This window comes from Haliotis rufescens, unplaced genomic scaffold (genome assembly GCF_023055435.1).
Source record: "Haliotis rufescens isolate VD_foot unplaced genomic scaffold, xgHalRufe1.0.p SCAF_16, whole genome shotgun sequence".
Classification (NCBI taxonomy): Eukaryota; Metazoa; Mollusca; class Gastropoda; order Lepetellida; family Haliotidae; genus Haliotis; species Haliotis rufescens.
Window position 1 is genome coordinate 20095421 of NW_025963846.1, and position 27446 is coordinate 20122866.

The following is a 27446-nucleotide window of genomic DNA, read 5'->3' on the forward strand; positions in this document are numbered from 1 at the left end:
TAATACTAAATCATCCCTTATTCATTTCCAACAGTATACTTAAAGGGGAAGTGTACACACAAAAGTCACTTTCTATCTTTTTCTAAACAAAACGCAATTTTAGAATTAGTTAGTATCTGTGTTTGAAAATATACACTCATTTTTTTCACAGTGAAAGTAGGAAGCTCACAATAGTGTGAAAATGATATGACGTTATGAGGCCTTCGTTTTTCGGGCTCAACAGGCCTGAGTTATCCCCCTTAGATTATGACGTAATTGGTGCCAATTCAACTGGGTCCCTGTCTATTCTCAACGCAAAAGATATCAAGTACCAGTTTGTGGTAAAACAACATGGCCTACGACACACTCCGGCGCAGTGGTGACTCAGCATAACACTATGCTGGCTGGCATCTGAGACGCTAGAATCACACACCTGTACCTACACCACGTGAAGCGGCTCTAACAAAGCATGATGACCTCATAATGTTTATCAATTGGCACCAATGACGTCATATTGCAAGGGGCATAAGCCATGGGGTTTTTGTTATGGAAATAGAACACTTGGTAAATGTGAAAAATATAAATCATTTTAATGCAAAAAATATGTCAATTATTAGTGATATTTTTATATTTTTGTCTATGACACTTCTAGGTTAACGGTTTTAATGTGGAAAAAGTACAAGAAAAATAGGTTCATTTCCGTGTGAACTTGCCCTTTAAAAGTACAGCTTACACTTCAGCTCCAAACCTGTCTAAACTTTTCAATTACTCTTCAGCGCCCACTATTACCATCACTATGGAAAGAAACTCTTGTCATTCCTATTCATAACAAAATAGCGTGAATGAACATACAATGTACAGACTAGTCGCGCTCCAAAGTGATATAAACATATATATTTCCATAAAGTGGAGGGATTGGCAAACAAGCAAGCTTTGCTTATCTGAATGCCTCTCCCAAACATGATACATATACAAATAGCAATGTATTGATAGTGACATGAGAAATAGCAATAGCATACATTTTATAATTGGCATTAAAGGTAAGTATTGTCCTGTAAGTGTTTAATTACTGAATTATCTTCCATATCTACAGTTACATTATTATTATTATTATTACATTATTATTATATCATAACAACATCGCAGTATCATATAGCAAAGCCATCATCTCACACAAAATCTCTAAATCGGCAAGAAGATAGAATAAAACTGTGCACCGATTTCAAAATTTCAAGATTTGTTACTGTCGTTACATTTGAATTACCATTTAGAATTGAATTTAAATCGTAGCCTTTTACGAAATAATACATGTTTTGCCTTAATGTACTGTTTAGTACAACTCCAAAGTTGTTCAGCAAATATAATTGAAAAATGTATATCCAAACATGTGTAGAACTATTGAATGAATAATAATGTACTATAACCTACAATGTGGATTTATGCAGGATGACTCCACCTCAAATCAGTTAACATATTTATAGACTATCTTGCAAAGGCTTTAGTGAAGGTAAGAAAGTTAGAGCTGTATTTTGTGATATGAGTAAAGCTGTTGATAAAGTTTGTCACAAAGGAATAATTCATAAACTACAATTGTTTGGCATCAGTGGAAAGTTATTGAGATGGTTTGAAAGTTACTTAGAAAATCGGCATTAAGTTGTGAATGGCTATAGTTCAGATCAAAAGGCAGTCTTGGTAGGTGTACCACAGGGCTCGGTCTTGGGACCGTTATTGTTTATTATTTGTATCAGGGATATTATTGAAGGAAGGAATAGTATGATAAACCTTTTTGCTGATGACACATCTTTCTATTTGATCATAGACGATCCGGATAAAGCTGCTTGTAATATCAGTGAGTGAGTGAGTTGGGTTTAACGCCGCTTTGAACAATATTCCAGTTATATCGCGGCGTTTGTAATATCAGTAATGACTTAGACAAAATTTCAGAATAGGTTGCAAGATGCAAGTTAAATCTAGTCTAAACAGAATCTATTCAATTTACCCGTCAAGTAAACCCTAGTCGCAAACCTAACTTATACAGGAATGGCACAGAAATCAAAGAATTACAAAGTCATAAGCACCTAGGTATTTCATTACAAAGTAATTGTAACCGTGAAAGGAAATGTTGTCCAGTGGTTCATTGGTTACAAACAGTGAAAAAGGTAGCGGCGACTTAGTTCTTTCTTCCGTGAAACTTTAAAATGCATTAACTTTTCTAACATCACAAACAAATTAGTACTCTGCCATCAGTGTCTGTCTGCAAATTCTATATGCTCGAAATCATGGGATGTCGTGAGACTGAATCCACAGGACAAGCCGGAAGCAATGCTGAGACATAATTGGAACTCTAGCCAGGTTATCTGCTGGCTCTAGTCCAACTTCAGTCAAAGACCTTTTCAAGCAAATTATTATTCATAATTGTACAGTGGGTATAGATGTAACTTGGATAAATCACGTTGTGTGAAGTGAATGTTAGGTTCTTATACCTTTCTATATTGTGCCAATTAGGTCATTATGTAGAGGGGAATGTCCGAGTAACTCTCCATTCCTTAAAAATAATGGAGCGGAGGCCCATTACTTTTAAGGAATGGAGAGTTACTCGGACATTCCCCTCTTTTCTATTTTGCGTTATTCGAGATGTCACGATCAGCATCTTTGAAATGATATTCATATGACGTCATACGATGGAGATGAATCGATATGACTTTATGCATACTCTGGATTATAAAGCTCAACCCGTTTCGCATATCTGCTTGTCACTGATCATTATATGGGGCGGACTTTGGCGCACATTGGACCTGACAAACAGATATTTCCTTTTAACTCCAATATACTACAACATTGTTACATTATAAAAATTAATACATTTAATGGCCACTCCACGCGGATTTTACAAAGACTATTCAAAACGTATTCACATATTTACAATATAGAAAACAACAAATCATTGTGGAGTGTCAAATTACCAGAAATGCATTGCGACGTTAGGTGCGCGCATTATCAGTACAGTAAAGTACGGTTATAACGAACTCAAAGGGACTACTAATTTTAGTTCGTTATAACCGTAGTTCGTTATAAGCATATATATAGCATAACTACAGCAAATAGTCGGGACCAAAAAAGTAAGTTCGTTATATCCGTCAGTTCGTTATAACCGTGTTCGTTATAACCGTAGTTTACTGTATAAGGAAGGAGAGCGTGTCTGGATGTCTGGATTGATGCCTCCAGCAATACGTAGCGGCTACAACCCATCTCTCTAAACACACCTTACCTTAGAACCTCTTTGTTAATTTCAGAACCTGCGTTGTACAGTTGACCGGGAGTGCGTGTTGCAGGTAATCTTGACCTGGCACAGTGTACTGATTGACTACGAGGTTGGCTGGCTTACACGGGGCCACTGCCATTTCTATGGAATACCACAAGGGACATTGTAGCGTTGTCGCAGCGTCGCCCTTGCAAAAGCAAGCAAAAACTGTCCAAATTAGCCAAAGCGCGACAATGCGACAATGTCCCTTGTAGTATTCCATATATTACCCATGTTTTGAAGGCTACATACAACCAGCCTGACTTCATCAACTAACCTTCAAACTTCTAATTCTGCTGCCATTCCACCGGCACCGACAGAACTGACACGTGTACTACTGAAGTAACAGCACCCGTCACACATTGCGGAGTGTCTTGAAGGATGCCTTTAACGTTATTACCAAACTCTTGGCTGCGGGCTGAAGTAGCGTAAAATTATTGTCCCCCTGAGAGGATATGTAAGCCCACATAAATAAAAGTAATTTTATGTCTGCCAGTGTTTTAATCGTAGAATATTTGTTTGTTTTAAATCTCCGGCTAAACCCTGTCAATGGTCGCCAGTGACTAAAGGGATGGTGTAAATCCTGCTGGGGTCCATGCAGGTAGCAAAGGTACTGTAAGTCCCCATGGTCCCCAGTATGGTGACCTCACTTTAGTTGCTGGTAATATATAGCCCAATTTTATCTATTGTAATGTTATGAATTGTCATATTTTATGGTTCTGTACTAGTATTAAACATATATCTGTGATGGTCTAGTTGTTTTACTGTCCTTCGTCGACAGAATTTTATACAGTTTACATATATATTATTAAAGTCAAATTTTGTCTCGTCACGATATGGCTGCAATATTGCCGATGTGACGTTAAATATTAACTCACTCACTCACTCACTTGGCTGCGGGTCGTATGAAGCTCAAAGCTCTACTTGTTCTCTAAAGCTAATTAATCTCCGAATACACAATCATTCAGCAAAGCATTACCATTTTCTAATACACATACCTTCCCTTGGCTGGTGTAAACAGAGGTGTGTACAGAGGGCATTGATCCAGAACGTAACGTTGTGACGTGGTAACTGCAATAGCTAGCAAGACGCTAGGGAGAAGCTATGATGTAGAACTCGCATCAACACACAAGGGCAGATAACTTCTATTTCGCTACTTCGTGAGAGCTCACATGTTGCGATTTACAGACTCACACTATATTCAGTCTATATTAACGACCGAAATACACCGAGGTCTTGGTTCGACTCGCGCGGCCAATATGCCACCGTCTCTCATACTCAACGTGTCCCTTACCAAACCCCGTTCTTGGATCGTAGAAGTGATACTTAATGCTGCTTCGTACGCTTGTCTATGTCATTGCTGTAGATGACAACGATGTAAACAATGGCGCTTGTGTATGCTTTCCAGGAATCAAAAGCTCCGTCACAACACAGACGCACTGTTAGCAGCAGTGTTCACACTGATCGATATGCGTTAACGGAAATATGACGGGAAATCTGTATCCGAGTACTTACTGACAATCTAAGCACTGCGTGGAGAGCACGTGGTTTTATATATTACTCATTCAAACAAATATGGAAGGTGAGGTGAGGTGAAATGGGTTTTAACGTCGCCTCCAAGATTATTGCACTTATATAGCGACGTGCATGCACGTGTGTGTGGCTGCTTGTACTAGTCCGGACTCCTGCCGATTTATAGTGCTAGCTCACTGAGATACCATGCCGCAGTTTAACATGAATACCCCACTCAGACACAGTATGCTGACTCCGAGCCGACCAGTCCTTGTTTTAGCCCCTTACTGCCAAGCGCCAGACAGGGTAACAACAACGTCTTTTGGTATTGGTATGATGCGGCCGGGGAATCAAATATGGAAACACCCAGGGTTTGGTGTATATGGGTACATTGGTCGGTAAGACAAATACGATCGACAGATTATGATGATTTTAATAGAATTCACCAAGTAACGATCAAGTTTGTACGTCGGGTGGATGGACCACAAGAGGAGGGGGGTTTGCATGCAATCGTCGTCCCAGTACGTCCCACAGGTGTTCGATCGGTGACAGATCTGGGGTATAGGGAGGCCGCTGCATGAAGTCAGTAACCACACGATGAGGCCGAGCCTTATCTTCCTGGAGTGTGGCACCAGGTCCAGTAGCAGTCAACGCAGGGAGAGTAAGTTGCTGAGGAATCTCGTCCCTATATTGAATACCTGTCATATTTCTATTGATATGATAAAGTGGGGTTCTGTGATTCAAACTGAAGCATCCCCATACCACCACTGAGCCACATCAAAACCGGTCCCGTTCTCTGACTTCAAAACCGTTCTCCTCTGCGGCCAAACACTCTCACACGACCTGAACTAGGTCGATCGTTGACTTTTCCACTTGGTGTAATGGTCTTCTTAGTGCCATGGTTGTTACACCAGTGCATTGACATGATACAGTAGGATCAACCTTTATACCCAGCATACCCACAGACATCATTAAAACCATATGCTTTGTTGCATTTGGGTGGTGCTTGCCTCCTTATCCATGGAGCGATAATGGTGAGGAAGGGCGTAGCTGGGCGAAGATGAGTGAAGAAGGGCGTAGATGGATGGAGATGAGCAAAGAAGGGCGTAGATGAGTGAAGAAGGGCGTAGATGGATAAAGAAGGGCGTAGATGCGTGAGGATGAGTGAAGAAGGGCGTAGATGGGTGAGGATGAGCGAGAATGGTGATAGGTGAGGGTGGATGAATATGGGCATAGATGGGCGAAGATGAGTGCAGAAGTTCGTAGATGGGTGAAGATGAGTGCGAAAGGGCGTAGATGGGTGAAGATGAGTGCGGAAGGGCGTAGATGCGTGAAGATGAGTGCGGAAGGGCGTAGATGCGCCAAGACGAGTGCGGAAGTTCGTAGATGGGTGAAGATGAGTGCGGAAGGGCGTAGATGTGTGAAGATGAGTGCGGAAGGGCGTAGATGCGTGAAGATAGGTGAGGATGGATGGATATGGGCGTAGATTGGTGAAGATGAGTGAAAAGGGCGTAGATGGGCGAAGACGAGTGAAGAAGGGTGAAGATGAGTGAAGAAGGACGAAGATGGGTGAATATGAGTGAGGATGGATGGATATGGGCGTAGATGGGTGAAGAAGGGCGTACATGGGTGAATATGAGTGAAAAAGGGCGTAGATGGGTGAAGAAGGGCGTAGATGCGTGAAGATAGGTGAAGAAGGGCACAGATGGGTGATGATGAGTGAAGAAGGGCGTAGATGGGGTAGGAAGGACGTAGATGCGTGAAGATGAGTGAGGATGGATGAATATGGGCGTAGATGGATGAAGAAGGGCGAAGATGGATGAAGATGAGTGTGGAAGGGCGTAGATGCGTAAAGATGAGTGCGGAAGGGCGTAGATGGGTGAAGATGAGTGCGGAAGGATGTAGATAAGAGAGGATGGGCGAGAAAGGACGTAGATAGGTGAGGAAGGGCGTACATGGATGAAGTTGGACGTAGATGGACGAGAAAGGGCGTAAGTGGAGAAGAGAGAGAAAAGGAAAAGAAAATTGTTCATTGTTAAATCTGTCAACTTTACTATGTAGGGTCGATATTCGTTAACTTTGTATTTCATGCCATGTGCCGATAATATTTGGGTAGCATTATCCTAATGTACTGTCTGTGTCACCGTGCAACACCATTTTAATTAAATGCAAATGTATACCATTTCGTTTTTTAACCTTCTTCATTTCGGATTCACCCTAGTGCTTGTAATCTCACTGCCCGCCTATTAATAGTGAGTGAGTGAGTGAGTTTGGTTTAGCGGCGCTTTTAACAATATTCCAGTTATATCGCGGCGTGTCAGCTTAATGTGTGAGAAAAGCCCGAAGTGATGCAGGTCTCAGACGTTTACCACTTCGGTGAAACCCACGAGCACGGGTATGGTGCTGACAAACCTAGAAACATAATCGGGACGAACCGGGATTCGAACCCACAATCATAGGTTTCTGGCGTATCCAAAGGACGTAACTCTGCACAGCGAATCACGGCGCCTGAGACGACTGGGCCACCCGTGCCCCCGCCTTTTGTTAGAGTTAATTTGGACCAAAATACTATTTCAATCAGGTCGGGCACCATGTCTTTACACCCCTCGCCAGATCTACTTCATGGGAATGAACGGGTTATGCCAGGTCAAACCCATCTGTCGTTAATGTCTCACGTAAGCTTTCCTCGATACAGCTAGACACGACTCGTCTGTATTAAATGCCTTATTCCATGTATTTAGGCATGTGTCTTTTCAAATCATTCATTTTAGTTAACACCATGCACCGAGGTGGTTTCACGTTCGTGATAGTCAACAAGGCGTAATTACATGTAAGTGACACTGTGCATTTGCACTCGGAACGTTAGGAAGCAATGGCAACGCAGCAAGGGCGCTTATATATGCATTTCATTTAGGAAGCATGCAGTTCAATAAAAGTTATCAAAGGACGCATTGTTGCCGTCTTAATTGGATATCACAGCCCCTGGGAAACGTCATGATTCAAGCAGGCGCGTATGTATGCAAGAATGCGTGTCTGCGCATGCATAATTAACAGTCATACACTAACATCTGTATAAACATAAAACGTCTCAGAACTAATGCGAATAATACACAATAGGAAGACTTGTGTAACCTTATAAGGTCATTTGTTATTTTATAGTACAAGATTGATATCATTGCGAAGTCAAGGTATTGGCAAGGGTATCGTTTGCGACATCTGAACAGTACATTGGTCGACTTATGCACGATATCAAGTCTCCAGCTACGAACAATTATAATCAGAAAGTCCCGAATGACTTTGATAAACATGTGTAGAGACATGTAGGCGCTAATTGCAATAATATTAATAATCCCATTCGAATGCACAATGTTAGATGGAGGTGTCAAATAGTAATATATTTCTGGGCATTGAATACTCAATACCACCCGCAAATCGGAAAACATAATTATCATTATTGACTTTGAAATCCAAAAGTTGCCAGTAATGTTCCGTAGTAATTGCTCCCTACGTGAACTCTCACAGTTGAAACAGACTTGATTGTCACTCTGGAATGACATGACATCGTGTGCTTCTGTGATGACTGATCCCGAATTTGTTATAAATATTGGTCAAACTTCATATTGCGTCGGGGGCACGGGTGGCCCAGTCGTCTAAGGCGACGCGATTCGCTGTGCAAATGCGCGTCCTATTGGCACGCCAGAAACCTATGATTGTGGGTTCGAATCCCGGTTCGCCCCTATTATGTTTCTAGGTTTGTCGGCACCATACCCGTGCTCGAGGGTTTCACCGTAGTGGTAAACGTCTGCGACCTTCATCACTTCGGGCTTTCCTCCCACATTAAGCTGACACGCCGCGATATAACTGCAATACTGTTAAAAGCGGCGTTAAACCCATCTCACTCACTCATATTTTTGTTGATGAGGTTTCATCTTTGCCAAGCCGAACGGTATCGGATATTTTTAAAATTTTAGAATTGTGTAAAGAGAGATACGCATCAAGGAAGGTATTGGTTTGTACTTCCAATCATAAACTAAGCGGCAAAAGAAAGTATAGGTTGGCAATTTGTAATTTTCCTAAAAACAGCGATAACTAGTGGAAAGTGGGTATTGGGAATATGACTGCCCAGGAACAGGTACCAAAAAACACCTCACTCGAACGCGCCACCTTTGACGGTGCTTGTGCGGTGACAAAAAAATGTTGAAACAGGTTTCCCGCCTATGGCATAGAGAGAGAGAGAGAGAGAGAGAGAGAGAGAGAGAGAGAGAGAGAGAGAGAGAGAGAGAGAAGAGAGAGAGAGAGAGAGAGAGAGAGAGAGAGAGAGAGAGATCGGTATGGCCGAAATTGGGGCAACACAGGTCCAAATTGCCAGAAGGTTTGGTTGTACACCATTGACAGTAGCCAGGCTGATCAAACGGTACAGGCAGACAGGGAGGACACAGGACAGGCCTAGAACCGGACGACCCCGAGTGACAACACCACTGGAAGACGGTCAGATACGGCTCATTTACCTGCGTAACAGATTCGTAACGGCGACGGCAACAACAGCGTTGGGACATCCAATTAGCCAACGTACAGTATTACGACGACTTCGTGCTGCTGGAATCCGAGCGTATCGTCCTTTCCGAGGAATGGTACTGACTGCTCAACATCGACGCCTGAGACTGCGATGGGCGAGGCAGGTTCGACGCTGGCAAGTGAGAAATTGGCGTCGAGTGCTGTTTACTGATGAAAGTCGGTTTAACTTGTTTCGAAATGACGGCAGAGAACGAGTTTATCGACGCAGAGGGGAACGTTTGGCTCCGGCGTGTATTCGAGAGGTCCATCCATTCGGCGGGGGAGGTGTCATGGTGTGGGGCGGTATTTGTGGAGATCAGAAGACTGACGTCATCGACGAGGCGGCGTATCACAGCATGCATTGAGGCAGCTGGAGGTCATACACGCTATTGAAGGCAACTGTGTCGACAATGAACTTGTAGTGAGTCTGACAATGTTTTGGTGAGATTTCAGACAACTTTTGAAAATGAAATTTCTTATCCCACAATTGTTTACCTTGAGTTTACATTACATGTGATTGCACAATTTCATTCAAACTGTGGTTGCTCAATCATTTGTTACCCCTCCCTAGATTATATTATAATTCACAACAAAACCTCTTCTTGTTATTTTTTTATCGATCATGGAACTCGACCTATACTTTCTTTTGCCGCCCAGTTTATATTAAAGAACTGACAAGCACGTGATCAACACAGTCCACAGTTGATTAGGTTCTTGTTTACTCAAAAAAATCATTGGCCATGTTAGCTGATATAACGAAATGGGAGTTGTAATAACGCGCGGTTGCGCCGACCGAAGGGGAACCTAGTCTTGTAATTGTGTGATATGACCTGTAATGCACTGACTCACGGCTCACATTTTCTTGTGCTGTTCGTCCTGAACGTTTCTCCGTGAACACAACAAACAATGGAACAAAACGCAAGTCCACAAATAAATGATGACAAATATACATATTGTCTTCGGATGGTAGTAAAACTATGTGGACATTCAGCCTATATCATCATCATCATCTCGTTGGCTCAAATACCTGTAAACACATAACTATTTGTGGTAAAAACATTTCAGTGTGTGTATTAACGGAAAGAAAATACGCACGGAGTTCGAAAACTAAAATTATAGGATAATAATTTGCCTTTCTGAAATCTTAACATGCTCATTATACATGTCCGTAGCGGTTATTTTGTTATTAGACAGACGCCTTTATCCTGCTCATTACACATCGTGATCGAAAATTGGACTGATCAGAACCTGATTAACATAGTTATGGCCCTTGTTTTGCTCTCATTTCTACTTCCATTACACGTCTTTATATAATTAGCAAAATCACACGTAGTTTACAGTAATGAGCGGTTGCAGCAAGTCCATGTGTTTAAAATACACATCGACTCTTGAAATAAGACATTAGAACTATTTCCCTTGTTTATGTGACCTTGAAACTTGGGCGTTCACAGCATGTCGTGTTGTCGTGTTGTTAGCATGATAACAACTATTATATTGATAGCTGTTAGCATGATAACAACTATTATATTGATAGCTGTTAGCATGATAACAACTATTATATTGATAGCTGTTAGCATGATAACAACTATTATATTGATATCAGTTAGCATGATAACAACTATTATATTGATATCAGTTAGCATGATAACAACTATTATATTGATAGCAGTTAGCATGATAACAACTATTATATTGATAGCTGTTAGCATGATAACAACTATTATATTGATATCAGTTAGCATGATAACAACTATTATATTGATATCAGTTAGCATGATAACAACTATTATATTGATAGCAGTTAGCATGATAACAACTATTATATTGATAGCAGTTAGCATGATAACAACTATTAAAGTGATAGCAGTTAGCATGATAACAACTATTATATTGATAGCAGTTAGCATGATAACAACTATTATATTGATAGCAGTTAGCATGATAACAACTATTATATTGATAGCAGTTAGCATGATAACAACTATTATATTGATAGCAGTTAGCATGATAACAACTATTATATTGATAGCTGTTAGCATGATAACAACTATTATATTGATAGCTGTTAGCATGGTTAGGGCTCTTTATGCATGTCTTACAATGTTGACGCCATCCAGTCATGAAACTAAGCATTTTAAAAGAAAAGGACCCCGTTGTGACATTTTGCTATGAGTTATATGATGTAGGAGTAATGATTCAGTGACAGGTGGTTTTTTTAAAATAATTCATTTATTGCCATTATACAGAATAAATCAGTTTTGCCGGATGATGTCAGTAATTATGTTAATGGGTTTCTTCTCGGTCTGATTCCACCTGGAAGTTGGATGCTCCTATTTTAAGCATTTTCGACAAATATGGTTAAAATTCAATCCTGCTATTATAGAACTGTAGCCATTGAAGAAAATACGTTGTATAACCATGACAATTGTATCATAATAATGAGTATAATGATAGTGATAAAACCCGTAAGAAATCTCTGCCCAAACAGAGTCGATTTCACGTTTCCGACTATATCATGAGCATGTGTTTATGAATCCCTATCAAGTAGTGATGATACCAGGTGTTCGCTAAATGATGAACGTATCTTACCTCACCGGGGACATCCGTCACAAATACATGCAAAGGCAAGTCAATTGTTCAGCTGCCTCAAAAAACCCTCGGGAACATATGGTGTAAGTCAAAATAGGAAATTGTATCGGACATTACAAATGTATCGCAATATTGTCTATTACCATTGAAAAATAGTATCATAATACTGAGGTTAACTTTTAAAATAGTATTATAATACTGTGTATTCTTGAAGTGGAACTTAGAAGTTTGTATGACGAACAAGGGAGATAATTCTATGGATATTCAACTTCTTTATTGATAACTTACTTGTATTGCGTCACAATATTGTGAAAACCAATGACATAGTATCCCAATATTGTGTCTGACTATTGAAATCGTGTCACAAAATTGTGTTTAACCATTTGAATAGTATCACTATACAATTGATAATCTCTGAAATAGTCTCACAATAGTGTTTAACAATGACCCCAATAGTCAAACACATTGAAACACGCCCCAAAACATATACATCCGATCGTTTAAAACCTAATAATTATTTCTTAATAGCTCGATCCAAGCTAAACGTGAGTGAGCGAGTATGGTTTTACGCCGCTTTTAGAAATATTCCAGGGAGACACCAGAAATGGGCTTAACGCATTGTACCCATGTGGGCAATCGAACCCGGCTACTCGGCGTGAAGAGCGAACGCTTTAACCACTGGGCGATCCCACCGCCCCTTCTACCTAAAAGGAGGAACTATGAGTCCTGGGTGTCTACTGGGATCTCCATCTTCACTAAACTGTCGCAACATTTCACTTACTCACTGACCCTGAACGTCTGATCACTGTTTCTACGAGTGGAAATATGCGACCGTTATATTACACTCTCTGAAGTACCGTTGTTAATACACCACAGAACGCCACAGACTTCAAAATAAGCACGTCGCTGCTCTGCGTGGCATTACTGAAAAACCGGTGTCCGAGCACATTGTATCGATCGCCCAGACGGGACGCGGATAAAATCTATAATTTCAGACCACAACCTTTCCAAAAGCCATATTTGCCCCCATATCGTCCATCACCCACTATCCCGACGCTACCAACACCCCAATACACCATCTTCCCACCCTCCGTTCATCCTCCAACCCTACGGCTCCAGCCGCGTCCAGGAACTGTTAATTATGTCTTGCAGACAGAATCAAGTTTAGCAGACGTTAATACAGTTCAATGTGTCTGTATTCCTACTCGACCTAATGACCTCATCGACTGGCACCTCCACCAGACTATTTCCAGACTCGAGTCAAGAACTGCCTGAAATGCTAATTGCAACCTTGTTAGATTAGGGACAAAACTCGGAAAGATTCCCAATATCAAATTGAAAACAGTGGAAAGCCAGGAGAGCAGAATAATCAATTTCCATCTGCATTCGTGGTACGGTACAGTTCGTCTAATTTCGTAAATTGTCGCTGGCTTGTCCGGAAACACCCGAATTGTTCGTGGCCCCATGGCCATGGGTCTGGCCTCATTCCAACTAGGAAGAGGAAGAACTGAGTGCTGTTTCTGGCATTGAGAGCTTCCCCGGACATAACGGGCACAAACTATTACAATGCCTTTAAAACTGCGCTGTCGAAAAAGATCAACAAGGTACGGGTTTTTGTGACATGTGTCTTGTGTCACATCCACATATATGCTTGAGAGGCAGCAATATTTCAGTCATATCGTAGTCAGAAATATTTAAGTGATGTCACATGAACATGTATGCTTGATAATCAGCAATATTTCAGTCATATCGTAGTCAGCAATATCTAAGTGATGTCACATCAACATGTATGCTTGATAATCAGCAATATTTCAGTCATATCATAGTCAGCAATATTTCAGCCATATCGTAGTCAGCAATATCTAAGTGATGTCACATCAACATGTATGCTTGATAATCAGCAATATTTCAGTCATATCATAGTCAGCAATATTTAAGTGATGTCACATCAACATGTATGCTTGATAATCAGCAATATTTCAGTCATATCGTAGTCAGCAATATCTAAGTGATGTCACATCAACATGTATGCTTGATAATCAGCAATATTTCAGTCATATCATAGTCGGCACTATTTCAGTGATGTCACATGAACATGTATGCTTGATAATCAGCAATATTTCAGTCATATCATAGTCAGCAATATTTAAGTCATATCACATCGACATGTATGCTTGATAATCAGCAATATTTCAGTCATATCATAGTCAGCAATATTTAAGTCATATCACATCGACATGTATGCTTGATAATCAGCAATATTTCAGTCATATCATAGTCAGCAATATCTGAGTGATGTCACATCAACATGTATGCTTGATAATCAGCAATATTTCAGCCATATCGTAGTCAGCAATATCTAAGTGATGTCACATCAACATGTATGCTTGATAATCAGCAATATTTCAGCCATATCGTAGTCAGCAATATCTAAGTGATGTCACATCAACATGTATGCTTGATAATCAGCAATACTTCTGTCATATCGTATAATATATATAATTCTGAAATAGAATTGTTATCTCATCAAGTGGATAAGGCGTCAGCCAGGAAAAAGGGTTATTGTTCGATTCCCTGGCCGCGTCATACCAAACGACGTTAAAAGATGGTACTTGTTGTTACCCTTCCGGCGTTCGGTATAATGTGGCTAAAACAAGGACTGTTCGGTTCGGAGTCAGTATACTGTGCCTGAGTGGGGTATCCATGTTAAACTGCGGTGTGTTGTCTCAATGGAATAGCACTTAAAAACGGCATAAATCCAGATTATTATAAGCAGCCACAGACAAACGAGCAAACACGTGCATAGCCTTGAATGCGACGTTAAACCCGATTTCACCTCACCTCATCGAATGATTTGACAAAGCTGACATTTTCCGAGCTGCTCAAACACAAGTGAGCTTTGTCAGGTCAGGTCAATCACGAACCCTGTGATGAAATATCTGTTCCATACTGGAAATAATGACACAACTTTCGATGTCATAACCTTCTTTAACACGCAACGCGTCGCGCCAATTACCTATAGCATGACTAAACACGAATCCTATTAAAATTCAGTGACTCATTGACTCAGAATACTGCCGCTCCTAAGACTCTGAACATACACATTCGACAAACTCTCATTGTCAGTGATCAAGATTCTCGTTAATTAACAATGACACTTGAAAATTAAATCGCCTCCCCTGTTGTTTTGTGGTTAGAAGACGTCAAAGAGTTTCAATCATTCAGACAACGGCCGACACCATCACGAACGGGAGGTTTGTTTTCTGACTTTCTTCAAAGAAGTCACGCAATGCGCCTTGCCCATTCTTGCCCTGCGAGCAACGCATCAGCCTGCCACGCACGGCCCTGCCTAGCATGTTAAATGTTAATGGGTGACACTGTAGACTGGGTAAGTCATGTCTTGGATTCTATAATCCACGACTAAGGAAGGTCTCGAAGTTTCAAAACATTAATTTCGGGGTAACTCCCGTAAGCACTTCAAACTTTGTTTCCCCACGCTTGATCCACCGACTAATATTGGGCTCATACGAGTGCTGGTAAAAAAGTTCTAAGCCTGCCTAACTTTCTACTATGGGCCATAACTCAGGGAACTAGTCAATGTAGTACATTATTTGAGTAGTTCATTACAAGTGCATTTGGTCTGTTGAGGCCGTTTGTATATTAGTGACAGCCAGTTGAATGTGGTAGGGGTCCAAATGGACACAGAAATGGAAAAGAACGTGTCTGGAACAGTCATCCACGTTTTTGACTTCAGAGAAAAGTACTCCCAAAGAAATTCGTGACCGCATGTCACAAGTGTATGGGGATAAGTACCCTAACTATTCCACTGTTAAACGTTTGGCAGCTATGTTTAAGGCTGGGAGAACAAGCCTAAATGATGACCCTTGGTCTGGACGTCCCGCAATGATGATTCAATCAAGGCAATGGACAAACTTCTACTGTCAGTTAGACGTATTACCATTGCTGAACTTGAGAAAGACACAGGTCTAAGACATGAATCCACTGAAATTATTATTAATGACGAATTACAGATGAATAAGATATCTGCGCGTTGGGTGCCAGAGTTTCTAACTTCTGATCTTAAGGTAAAAAGAACTGACATTGCCAGAGAAAAGTTAAAGCAAATTGAGGAGGATTTCGTCAAATTCAAAAAGAGATTAGTAACGGGCGATGAAAGACGGGTCTACCACTATGATCCCAAGTCAAAACGTCAATCCATGGAATGGCGCCATTCCATTTCTCCGGCACCAAAGAAATTCAAATCTTTAAGATCAGTGGAAAGTTATGAAAGTTATGGCCACTGTATTCTTGGATGCAAAGTGTGTGATCCTTGTTGACTACTCAGAAACTGCCGGAGTTCTACTTTTTCATGACAATGCCTCTTACGCCTGTCGACTTGCAAAGGCTGCTGTGCGACAATATGGGTTCGAAGAGTTTCCTCACCCTCCATACTCGCCAGACCTGGCACCAAGTGATTTCCACCTGTTTCCTAAACTGAAAGAACAACTTCGTGGAAAGCGCTATGACGACCAGTCTAAATTACATTGAACGCTGCTATACAATACTCTCAGTCCTACAGTATATGATGGATCAATAGAACTCATTCATGAAGCATTCTCTCTCACTGCCGCATTGCCTGGTTTAAAATTTCAAGTTTGCGTCGAATAATTGGGTTCACAAGTTTCAATTCAGTTCCAAACGTTTAATAAAATGTGACGCCTTAGCCATCAACACTGAATTCAGAATTTTAATGAGCTCTTTGAATCGATGCCTCGGGAAATGAATTCTTTACAAATGAGAAGGCGTTTCTTTCTAAAACAACATTCACACGACCAATATAATCTTTATGCCACCTCTTTCATTGCTATACACTCCTATCATAGGCGGTATAATTACGTAGCGAAATGCACGTAGATGAATATTCGTAAATGGTGGCTTACCATGTTTTGTGATTCTTTGGCACGTCGTTGCAATGCAATATTCCTAGAACGTTGAACTGATGCATACTAATGAAGTTTCTTGGAGAATATTCGACGAATTGGCAATTGAAGAGCAAACAAAATGATAACTCCTGAAATAAGGTGTCCCTGCGTTTGGTTGTTGGATTGCCATACTCACATTGGAACCAAACATACCGCACAATATTGTGTGTGAAGCCCAATAAGCCAACACGCATGACAACCTACTTAGCTACTACTACTGCTGTGACTGCTACTACCACCACTACCACTACTGCTACCAACCATGAAGATCCGAGTTTGAATAGGTCTTCAGCAACACACGCGTGTCGTAAGAGGCGACTAACGGGATCGGAAGGTGCGACTCGATGACTTGGTTGATGCATGTCATCGTATCCCGATTGTGTGGATAGATGCTCATGATGTCAACCACTGGATTGTCTTGCCCGGACCTGGTTATATACAGACCGCCGTCATATAGCTGAAATATTGCTGGATCTGCCTCAAACAAACAAACTGACAAAACAACAACAACAACTACTACTACTACTACTACTACTACTACTACTACTACTACTACTACTGCTACTACTACTACTACTACTACTACTTTTCTTCTTCGACTGCTTTTACTGCTACTACGAGAAAAATGCATGGCCTTTTGTCAAGAATGTCCCAAAGAACCCTCTGATGTCAACATGTGAATTCATAGGTTAAACAAGATAGTTGACGCCCAGTGATCATGTGGAGCGACGAATGAAGGGGCACAATGTCTTTAAGTGACGTGGACACCAGAGACCACGTCGCCCCAGGTGCTGCAATTCGCCGTGGAGAGTTGCGTCCCTTATGCCTGAAACCTATGAGTATTTCGAATCCAATAAATATAATGAAATCCAGAGCTCAATCCTACCTTCAACGGGGCACGTAGTTATCATCTGGCGTTGAAGTTTTATGTTTTCCTGAACTGGGTCGATGTTTCTGCTTGTAGACTATAGGCGTGTCTGCTTGTGGACTCAAGTCCCTGGGCTTTTAGTTTCATCAATATCAGTTAATGCGCTATCGTGTCACTGCATTTTCTTGTCGATCACTTGAATGTCTGTTCTCCCTTGAGACAGCCGTCACATGGCTAAACACATTCTGGACTGCCTCAGACAACATGCAATGAAACAATGCACGTTTAACACGACGGTTCACATAAAGAAACATTAAAGTGTGAGGGATATTTGATTATGGAATAGCATTCACTATTTTCCACCAAAATATATGCCACAGACAAGGTCTGTTTACAGTTACTGTATCATATGCTTGGCTGAAAGTGACCAAAATGACTGTATTTTAGCCTTAATGTTTTAGGATTGATGCTGTTGGAGTGTTGCAGTGAGGCGTCAGGTAACACACACATTTTGTGCAAATTGTGTGAGTGGCGGGTGCTACCGACAGGGCAGACAATGATGCTTACCCTGTTCGCGAACACTTGGTATCATCACTGATTTTCAGTGATCCATTCATATATTATTCACAGCTATTTTACCTTTACGCCCTTTGTAATCTGTTCCCGCGGAAATTCGAGACTGGTGATTCTCTTGCGTAGACGTCTTATATTTACCGGAAGATCACGACCACGTCTTGCCCGAAGACCCATTGCGCATCCTCTCATTGGGTTTCCGAGCAAATTGGCTTTTTTATTTTGTGTTTGCCCTTGAGTAAATTGCAATTACGATTGTGTCCCTAGTTATCTGGTTCTTCAACGTTATGTATTCCCGAGAGGTTTCTCTTGAAGATGCTGGTCAGGTTTTAGTGAGCTTGGTTTACGTAATACTTCTGCATGTGTCCCTTTCAATTTGGCCCGGTTCATCGTAGAAAATAACACAAGGATTGATTGTGTAGAACATTGACTGTTGCCATGGGTGTAACCTAACATAGTCAAACCAAACACAAAGGTGCTTGCAATGTCGATCGTTTAGTTTTACAGACAAGCCAACCTGATTGAATGAGTGAGTATGGTCTTACGCCGCTTTTAGCAATATTCCAGCAATATCACGGCTTAAACAAGACTACCCCCTCCGCCAACGCTTAACCTGGTTGACGGTAAGATTATTATGAATATGCCTGATGGTTAAAGCATTCGTTCGAAAGCCAGGGTTCGATTTCCCTGGTGTGAAGCCTACTTCGCCATGATATGGCGGAAACCTCACTCACTCACTCACTCACTCACTCACTCACTCACTCACCCACCCACTCACTCACTCACTCACTCACTCACTCACTCACTCACTCACTCACTCACTCACTCACTCACTCACTCACTCACTCACTCAATCACTCACTCACTCACTCACTCAATCACTCACTCACTCAATCACTCACTCACTACATGTTTTAGTGAGAGTGTCAGGTATCTCGGACATCAATGCCAGCGATCTATGAAGATACGGTCTTCGGTCTTTGGGGTCTGTCAACCACTTACTCGCCTACTCCCCAACCCCCACACCCCCACCCACACACCCCACCCACACAAACTATCTCACTTATATGTGCCCACATAACCACCATGTATGTACAAGATGTCATAAACTAAGAAATGCAATCAATCCATATCAGGTCTGCCTAGTTTTAAAAATTCCCTTGATGGGAATCTTTTTGTCTATTGATTCTGTGTGCACTCATTTACCTTGGGGTGACTATGTTTTCCACAGTAACCATGACTTCAGTCACACAGCCACGCCCACCTTTGACATCAACACTTATGCCTCCATCCGAAATTCCAGTAGCTACAATATGCTGACCTTGGACAATTCTAATGTGTCAGCTTTCTGTGTGCAATAGAGCTACTCAAGTTGTCTCACTCACTCACTCACTCACTCACTCACCCACCCACCCACCCACTCACTCACTCACTCACTCACTCACTCACTCACACACCCACCCACCCACCCACTCACTCACTCACTCACTCACTCACTCAATCTTGAAGGACCATTGATGAACATGTTAACGTAGGCATTGGCATATATGATGACATTGTCCAGACATACCAAATGTGGCCAACAGTGCTCAATCAATTTGTTGAATAATGGTACACATCACAACAGTCAAGATGATAACTAACTAATGCCACCAGAAGCGTATGATTTTCAGTCTGAAATGGAACGAACCTTTCACATAGTAATTATTGTTGAGGGCCAGTCAATAGAAGAAGCCAATGATGAATTGTTCCATAAGAGTGAACTGTTTGAACGCAGGTGTATTCATTGGTGATACAGAAGTTGTCAGACTGGATATCGTAAATATTAATGTTACAAATCCATTACCGGGCTTCCTTTCGCTGTTCCGAAGACGGCATCAGGTGCCTGTCATAACCAACCCATTGTTTTAAGTGTTGGGTCATACACTTCAACGGAAATTCCCACTCAATGTAAATGTCACCACCTGCAAAATTATGGTATGACATTTTAATCTGTTTCCTCTACGAATGTTCCTTTTGATTGTGCTAGGTAAGTTCTATTTCGGGTGTAAGCGCTTCCAATTTCAGCGCCTAATACTCCATACCACATGCACTCAGTAGACAGGGAGCCGATAAGAACCCACCACGTCACCTAAAAATGGTAACGGTGCATTCTCCCTTTGTCTACAGTGTTATACATCTTCAGTGCATAAGACCAACACCATCCCGTTTTAACGAGTGAGTGAGTGAGTGAGTATAGTTTTACGCCGCTTCTAGCAATATTCCAGCAATATCACGGCGGGGGACACCAGAAATGGGCTTCACACATTGTACCCATGTCGGGAATCGAACCCGGGTCTTCGGCGTGACGAGCGAACGCTTTAACCACTAGGCTACCCGACCGCCCCGTTTTAACGAAAATGAACTGGACTATTCAAAGAATCTAACTACTGTGAGGAGTTTCTGTATTGCCAGCACAGATTCATATAAAAGCAACTTGTATTGCCAGTTGATCTTCTAAAATAGGTTCGAATATGTCCTTGTTTGTATCTAAGTATTAAGCAGTGTGTATGCTTAGATCCATCTTATACTAGTTTGTATTACGTCTTTGAGAGTGAGTGAGTATGTTTTTACGGTGCTGTTGGCACTAGTTCAGCAATATCACGACAGTGGACACAAGAAATAGGCTTTGCACATTGTACTCATTTTGGAATCGAACCCGGGCCTTCAGTGTGACGAGGGAACGTTTTATCCACTTGGCTATCCCACCGTCTTTAAGAGGCATTTTGAAGTAGCTTAAATTTGAAAGAACATGAAGACGGGGAACCTTCATGGATGACAATGTCTTTCTTGCTTGTAATGTTTCAGAGCCACTTCTTGTCCCTTTCATCACATACGCCTGATGAAGGAACAAGGACTAGCCATGAAACGTCGTTACTATCCATAAATGGTTCATGTCTTTAGAGCTTTTATCAGCTTCAATAGCAACCGGAAACCGAGTGACTCTCAAATATTGTAATCTCGTCTTCGCTTATATTTTGAAAACAACATGACTGACATATTTGTTTTTCATTTTAAAAAGTGTGTTAGTGTTTGTCAGTTACCTTTGAACAGCCAGAGAGATGAAAAGCGAGAAAAACACCAACAGCAAGCTTACTTTCAAAGAGAGAATGGAACGAGATTAACCTATTTTAATCCATCTTCTCTGATGTTTTGATTACAAATAAACTGAATTTGTCTATCTTCTACTTGTATAAAATCGATTTTTTTTCCATATTCATAAAAAATCGAGAGTCGATTGTACGATTCCGACTATATCATGAGCATGTGTTTATGAATCACTATCAAATAGTGATAATACCAAGTGTTCGCGAAAAGGTGGCACCCGTCACAAACACATGCAAAGGCAAATCAATTGTTCACCTAAAATCACACGGAAACATATCACACAAGTCAAATAGGGAATTGTGTCTGACACTATTAGCAGCCGGAGATGGACTGAGTGAACTTTAGTTACACCTGTACATACAACAATATGTCATAAACACCTTTTCCGAGCAGTCACTATTTCAATAGAAGGACAGATAAAGAAATAGTGAAGTTCATCTCCTATGTCTTATAATCGGTAGAGAGATCATTCTCTTCCTCTTTATGGTATTTTCCTCCGTCTGCATGTTTCATTTGGTAAATTATGAACTTAAAAAAAATTCGCCAAACGTTTCCATCTTTTGTCAGTATTAATGTATTGTTGGGGTCTTTTCAACAATCGGTTAAAACAATTCTATACATGGATCCTTTGGAAGATTTGACTTCTTGTGATGCTATTGTTGAAACTGTGCAATGAATAAAGGTTTAAACACCAAACTAGTCTTGTTTATTTCTCACTGTAGGCAAGGCGCACTCTGTAGTGATTAGGTTAGTCAAATGATGACAGTTTTGACATTCATTCATTCATTCATTCATTCATTCATTGTACAGGAAACATCTTCAGATTTTTAAAATACGTTTTTCACGTCAAAGACAACTGGGTATGAAAAGTTATCTACAATTGTACGTACACTGTAGTGTACATATGAACGTACAATGTCATGCAGGAGAGCAAGTGAAATAGGATCTTATTATTTGACGGCCTTACTCTTCTTATCTACAATTTAGTCCTAGCTTTAAGATCCGCTCCTGTTGCTCTTATCAAGATAATCTAGATCCCTGGCTTTTGAAGTTGATCACCCTGTAAATGACCTGGCTCCTCTGATTTCTGTCATTTGGAATGTACTCGCGGTAATTACGTCTCGGTAGGAAGTGACTGTTGGCAACATGGCTTCAAGACCTCTTATCAAACATCTGCGAGTTCTTAAATACCACTCTTAGCTCATACATTACATGTCTATGTGAAACATACATGGTATTGACATTGGGTTAAATTATATACCGTGCAGCGAAATGTCGATACGTGAAACATGTATCCTTTCCAGAAGGGTTAAATAATATATAGTACTTCACGTAGCGCAATGTCGACATGTGAATGATACATCTAATGACAATGGGTTGTAAAATTGTATATCGTGTTTCAGGTAGCGCAATGTTGATATGTGAGTGTGTGGGTATGGTTTTACTCCGCTTTTAGCAATATTCCAGCAATATCACGGCGGGGGACATAAGAAATGGGCTTCAAATATTGTACCGATGTCGGGAATCGAACCCGGGTGTTAGGCGTGACGAGCGAACGCTTTGACCACTAGGCTACCCGACCGCCCCTGGATATGTGAAACATATATCCTATTGAAGAGGTGAGGTGAGGTGAAATGGGGTTCAACGTCGCGTCCAAGATTATTGCACTTATATAACGACGTGCATGCACATGTGTGTGTGTGGCTGCTTGTACTAGTCCGGACTGATGCCGATTTATAGTGCTAGCTCACTGAGATACCATGCCGCCGTTTAACAAGAATACCCCACTCAGACACAGTATACTGACTCCGAGCCGACCAGTCCTTGTTTCAGCCCCTTAATGCCAAGCGCCAGACAGGGTAACAACAAGTACCATCTTTTAACGTCTTTTGGTATGACGCGGCCGGGGATCGAACCCCGGACCTTTCGCTCTCCGGGCGGACGCTCTACCACAAGACCACGGAGGCGGTCCCTATGGAAGAGGGTTACATTATATATAGTACTATAATATAGTACTTAGGGTTGTAAAAATATGTATGGTGCTTCTGGAAGCGCAATGGCGATGTTAGAGACATATATGCTACTGAGGAGCGATACAAGAATACACCTCACCTCACCTTACCTTAATGCCCAAGCGCTATGTGGAACAAACATCCCATTGACTTAGGGTTAAATTATATATGTGCTTCAGACAGTACAATGTCCATCCGCCATGTTAAACATACATCCCATTGACAAGGGGTTAAAGTATATATCGTGCACACATAATCGCTTGTCCTATGAACACGTACTGATTGCTGGCAATCTGACTTGATCACATGGGATAGTGTGACTGAGTGAACTGTTGTATAATCAAGACTTGGGTTTAACGCCGCGGCCTCTGTACAGAAAGAAATCCTCTTGATTGCTGATAAATCAAAGAAAAATACTGAGATGGCCATTTGAAGCTTAGTCGTATGGTGCGTTCTATGGTTAAACATGAAAGATAAAATACACCGTTGCCATGGCAAATCGAAATTGCTCGATCAAGTTATCAGAGCTCTGATTTGATTGTCTTTCGTATTTCAGTCAATCGTGTGGACTTAGCTGAAGCCAGCGCTCATGAAGAATCAATGCTGCAAACTGCTATAAACTGCAGCATTTGAAATTATCATAGATGCATTTTTCGTTCTGAAGAGATGGGAAGCGCGGTCAAGATGTTGTAAGATAAATGTCACCAGTAAGAGTGAGTGGTTCTAGATGTTACAAATTATAGCTTAACATTGTGAGGAGTGGTTCTAGATGTTGCAAGATATAGCTTTACATTGAGAGGAGTGTTTCTAGATGTTGCAAGATATAGCTTTACATTGTGAGGAGTGGTTCTAGATGTTGCAAGATATAGCTTTACATTGTGAGGAGTGGTTCTAGATGTTGCAAGATATAGCTTTACATTGTGAGGAGTGGTCCTAGATGTTGCAAGATATAGCTTTACATTATGAGGAGTGGTTCTAGATGTTGCAAGATAACGTTTTTTTTATTGTGAGGAGTGGTTCTAGATGTTGCAAAATATAGTTTTACATTGTGAGGAGTGGTTCTAGATGTTGCAAAATATAGCTTAACATTGTGAGGAGTGGCTCTAAATGTTGCAAGAAATTGCTTAACATTGTGAGGAGTGGTTCTAGATGTTGCAAGATATAGCTTTACATTGAGAGGAGTGGTTCTAGATGTTGCAAGATATAGCTTTACATTGTGAGGAGTGGTTCTAGATGTTGCAAGATATAGCTTTACATTGTGAGGAGTGGTTCTAGATGTTGCAAGATATAGCTTTACATTGTGAGGAGTGGTTCTAGATGTTGCAAGATATAGTTTTACATTGTGAGGAGTCGTTTTAGATGTTGCAAAATATTGCTTCACATTGTGAGGAGTGGTTCTAGATGTTGCAATATATAGCTTTACATTGTGAGGAGTGGTTCTAGATGTTGCAAGATATAGCTTTACATTGTGAGGAGTGGTTCTAGATGTTGCAAGATATAGCTTTACATTGTGAGGAGTGGTTCTAGATGTTGCAAGATATAGCTTTACATTGTGAGGAGTGGTTCTAGATGTTGCAAGATATAGCTTTACATTGTGAGGAGTGGTTCTAGATGTTGCAAGATATAGCTTTACATTGTGAGGAGTGGTTCTAGATGTTGCAAAATATTGCTTCACATTGTGAGGAGTGGTTCTAGATGTTGCAAAATATAGCTTAACATTGTGAGGAGTGGCTCTAAATGTTGCAAGAAATTGCTTAACATTGTGAGGAGTGGTTCTAGATGTTGCAAGATATAGCTTTACATTGAGAGGAGTGGTTCTAGATGTTGCAAGATATAGCTTTACATTGTGAGGAGTGGTTCTAGATGTTGCAAGATATAGTTTTACATTGTGAGGAGTGGTTCTAGATGTTGCAAGATATAGCTTTACATTGTGAGGAGTGGTTCTAGATGTTGCAAGATATAGCTTTACATTGTGAGGAGTGGTTCTAGATGTTGCAAGATATAGTTTTACATTGAGAGGAGTGGTTTTAGATGTTGCAAAATATTGCTTCACATTGTGAGGAGTGGTTCTAGATGTTGCAAGATATAGCTTTACATTGTGAGGAGTGGTTCTAGATGTTGCAAGATATAGTTTTACATTGAGAGGAGTGGTTTTAGATGTTGCAAAATATTGCTTCACATTGTGAGGAGTGGTTCTAGATGTTGCAAGATATAGCTTTACATTGAGAGTGAGTGGTTCTAGATGTTTCAAGATATAGTTTTACATTTTGAGGAGTGGTTCTAGATGTTGCAAAATATAGCTCTACATTGTGAGGAGTGGTTCTAGATGTTGCAAGATATAGCTTTACTTGTGTGAGGTGTGGTTCTAGATGTTGCAAGATATAGTTTTACATTTTGAGGAGTGGTTTCTAGATGTTGCAAAATATAGCTTTACATTGTGAGGAGTGGTTCTAGATGTTGCAAGATAAAGCTTTACTTGTGTGAGGAGTGGTTCTAGATGTTGCAAAATATAGCTTTACATTGTGAGGAGTAGTTCTAGATGCTCCAAGATAAAGGGTTACAATGGAAGGGAGTGATTAAAGATGTTGCAGGATGAAAGTTTATGGTTGAGGGGGAGTTGTGAGGGAGGAGTGATTCTAGATGTTGCAAGATAAAGTTATAAATTGAGAGGGACTGGTTCTGATATTACATGGAGAGGGTGGTTCTTTATGTTGCGAGATAAATGTAACAGAGACGAAGAGTGGTCCTAATATATTGCAAGATAAATTAAAGGTTTGCATTGAGAGGAAGGTTGTCCTAGATGTTGACAGATAAAGTTTTACATTGATAGGGAGCGGTTCTAGATGTTACAAGATAATTTTTTGAGAGAGGAGGGTTGTCCTAGATGTTGACAGATAAAGTTTTACATTGATAGGGAGTGGTTCTAGGTGTTAAAAGATCATTTTTTTAGAGAGAAGGGTGGTCCTAGATGTTGACAGATAAAGTTTGACATTGATAGGGAGCGGTTCTAGATGTTACAAGATAAATTTGAGAGAGAGGAGGGTTGTTCACGATGTTGCGAGATAAATGTTCAGAGTGAGGGGGAGTGATTCTAGATGTCGCGAGATGACGGTTTACGGTGAAAGGGAGTTTAGAGTAAGATAAATGTTCGCAAGATTGGGACATCCTGAATGTTTGCCTTTTGGTAGGATCTGTCTGTATAAAGCATTAATTCAATCCAGCGACTGCTGCCGATTGAAAATGTCGTTTTTGAAGCATAGTTGTACAAAAAACATAGTTGTGTGCCCATGATGATGCCTAACAAACCTGAACCTGCATATAACCTCACTCACTCACTCACTCACTCACTCACTCACTCACTCACTCACTCACTACATGTTTTAGTGAGAGTGTCAGGTATCTCGGACATCAATGCCAGCGATCTATGAAGATACGGTCTTCGGTCTTTGGGGTCTGTCAACCACTTACTCGCCTACTCCCCAACCCCCACACCCCCACCCATACACCCCACCCACACAAACTATCTCACTTATATGTGCCCACATAACCACCATGTATGTACAAGATGTCATAAACTAAGAAATGCAATCAATCCATATCAGGTCTGCCTAGTTTTAAAAATTCCCTTGATGGGAATCTTTTTGTCTATTGATTCTGTGTGCACTCATTTACCTTGGGGTGATTATGTTTTCCACAGTAACCATGACTTCAGTCACACAGCCACGCCCACCTTTGACATCAACACTTATGCCTCCATCCGAAATTCCAGTAGCTACAATATGCTGACCTGGGACAATTCTAATGTGTCAGCTTTCTGTGTGCAATAGAGATACTCAAGTTGTCTTGAGGCTTCTAGATTTTTTTAATTTTTTTAAACATTTTTATTGTTCCAAGAGTTGTAGATTAATACAGTATTACGTCAAAGACAT

At 40.9% G+C, this 27446-nt stretch overlaps 1 protein-coding gene across 4 annotated transcripts in view; it reads right to left on the reverse strand.

Annotated features, from left to right (window-relative positions):
- Positions 1 to 27446, reverse strand: part of LOC124121880 (beta-1,2-xylosyltransferase RCN11-like) — a 138880-nt gene that overhangs the window by 47649 nt on the left and 63785 nt on the right. The window contains exon 1 of one of the 4 annotated variants that reach the window (XM_046485024.2): positions 17804 to 17825. The exons of 2 other annotated variants lie outside the window; for them this stretch is intronic. The gene's annotated coding sequence lies outside the window, so the exon portion shown is untranslated. Of the gene's footprint in view, positions 1 to 3247; positions 3360 to 17803; positions 17826 to 27446 lie in introns of those variants that run through there. One more of the 4 variants, XM_046485016.2, reaches the window with a different exon arrangement.